General features: G+C 41.5%; 1 long non-coding RNA gene across 1 annotated transcript; it reads right to left on the bottom strand.

Moving 5' to 3' along the window:
- Positions 1-1,652: 1,652 nt before the first annotated feature.
- Positions 1,653-2,062, bottom strand: LOC107574670 (uncharacterized). The gene is made up of 3 exons (XR_001607714.1): positions 1,989-2,062; positions 1,810-1,902; positions 1,653-1,726 (listed from the first exon to the last, which is right to left on the bottom strand). It is a non-coding gene; the product is annotated as an uncharacterized lncRNA (long non-coding RNA).
- Positions 2,063-2,163: the final 101 nt, after the last annotated feature.

Here is a 2,163-nt window from a genome sequence, read left to right as displayed (position 1 = left end):
GTAGCGACTTCAACGAGGGGATGCATAATCTGGCAGGGGTACAGATTTCGGCACAACACCGGGCCGGAGCACGCTCACGTCATGTACGAGATAACGGAGAAAACCACTTTTGCTAATATTCTGCGTGATAAATTTATAAATTATGCCGTGCAGCGATTTTTGCTTGTCTGTATCAGAGGATTATTAAGGAGGCAGCTGACGTTAATTAAATAATTTGCAGCTGTACTCGCAAACTACAATTCCTGTTCATCAATAATGTGAGAACCAGACCAGTTATAAACCTAAACATACTTGATTTAATTAAATTAGTTGAAAAGTATACTGTAGTAGTAGTAATAGAATATGTTTGAGGTCGTAATGATGACAGTAGCGCACACAAAATAGTATCTGTTCCGTGCTCCGGCGCGGTTAGCGCTCACACTACATGCGTACTGCGCCCGAGCCCAACCGAACTGTGCCCTGGCCCACCTCTTCTAACCGGGCCAGGGCCGGCTAAACGAACCGCCCGGGCGCGGCACGGAACGATCACACTAGTCAAACGAAACCAGGCTTTGGGGGTCAAACACGCTTGGGCACGGTTCAAAACGCCTAGTGTGAGTACATCCATAGATGCGAGAACGGGGCGGGGCTGCATCTGGGGCAGGGGTACATGTGTCACCTAGCCCACAAATCATATCATTGGTTAATGAAAAAGTAATGACACCAACAGTTTTTAATTTCTACGTCATCGCTGCACTGGTGAGTAGATGAGCTATGTGTTTTGTGTAATTTGGTTAAATGTAATGTTTGACTACAACACAACGTTCATTATGTCATTAATGAGCGATTATATAAGGAGATGTGAAGTAGTTAAAATAAGTTCGCCCTCGTGTAACGTCGTTTAGCCCAGGGATTTGTATGCTTTGAGACAAAAATATGTGGATGCATAAACTGTGATGGAATGATTAAAATGTTGGTATATTAATATTATTTAATATCACATTATGTTTGGTATATTAATATCCCGTGTAGATAATTAAATGATTAATAATTTATTGTGTAATATTTTTAGATATACAGTATTAATATCATGTATGAATCGTAGCTTAAACTATGCGCTCAACCGCATTTCCTGTTTACAGAAGCGTCGAAGTCATTACTTGTCATTAGCCAATGAAACCATTTGTGGGCGGGGTGACGCATGTAGCCCCGCCCCAGATGCAGCCCCGCCCCGTTCTGCAGGCTGCAGCCGGGTATACTTGATAAATGCTAGTTGGGTTCATTGAACTCGCCCACTAGCAGTGAATCACTGAAATCTTGAAACAGTTATGACATAATGAAGCCTCATTGACTGAAATCACGTGACTTTGGCAGTTTGATACGCAGCTAAATTTGGTTCTTAATTTACCTTTTAGTGCTCAATCCTGTTCAGTATCCACACAGTAATTCACAGGAGTTACAACTGCATTCTACAACTGAATTAACTCAATTCTTGACTGGAAATACAGTTTAATTGCAAAGCATTTTATTTTCATTTAACTTACCATATGCCAAAGGTACCAAAGTTATTGTTTAATTCAAAACTGACTCCACATACAAATGAATAAAAAAATAGACATCTGTGGCTAAACATGTTAAAAATCCTATAAAATACAGAAGATCTGCTTCTCTCATGAATTTTCTGCTGTGTGTTCAGGTGCTTCTCTAAATCTTCTCATCCTCACTTTCTGATTTTCCTGCTTCTTTCCTAAAAGCATCACATCATCATCATCTTCACACTCTTAATATCTGCATGTCAAATCCATAATGATGATGATAAACGTCTCTCACCTGACGTGTGTCTCATGTAGATGTGAAAACCTCCTAACAGACCCAACAGAACCATCAGCTGAAGACACCAGACCAGCACAAACACCACAGACACTGAACAACACAAACACAGCAGTCAATCAATCAATCAATCAGACTATGTGTAGTTGATATCTGTAGATGAACATAACTGATCTCACCAGGACAGGGTTTGAGTCTAACGGTCTTCTGTGCGTGACTGATGTGGTTCTTCACGCTGCAGCTGATGTCTCCATCAGTTCCCTCATCCAGATCAATGCTGCTGTTTCCATCCATCAGTGGACCTCCATTCAGAGTCCAGCTGTAGAGGAGCGGATCCCCCTCAGAGGAGCAGGA

This window comes from Sinocyclocheilus grahami, unplaced genomic scaffold (assembly GCF_001515645.1).
Source record: "Sinocyclocheilus grahami isolate Dianchi unplaced genomic scaffold, SAMN03320097.WGS_v1.1 scaffold2303.1, whole genome shotgun sequence".
Taxonomy (NCBI): Eukaryota; Metazoa; Chordata; class Actinopteri; order Cypriniformes; family Cyprinidae; genus Sinocyclocheilus; species Sinocyclocheilus grahami.
Note: the sequence above shows the minus strand (reverse complement) of the source record. Positions and strands in the feature narration are given on the sequence as shown.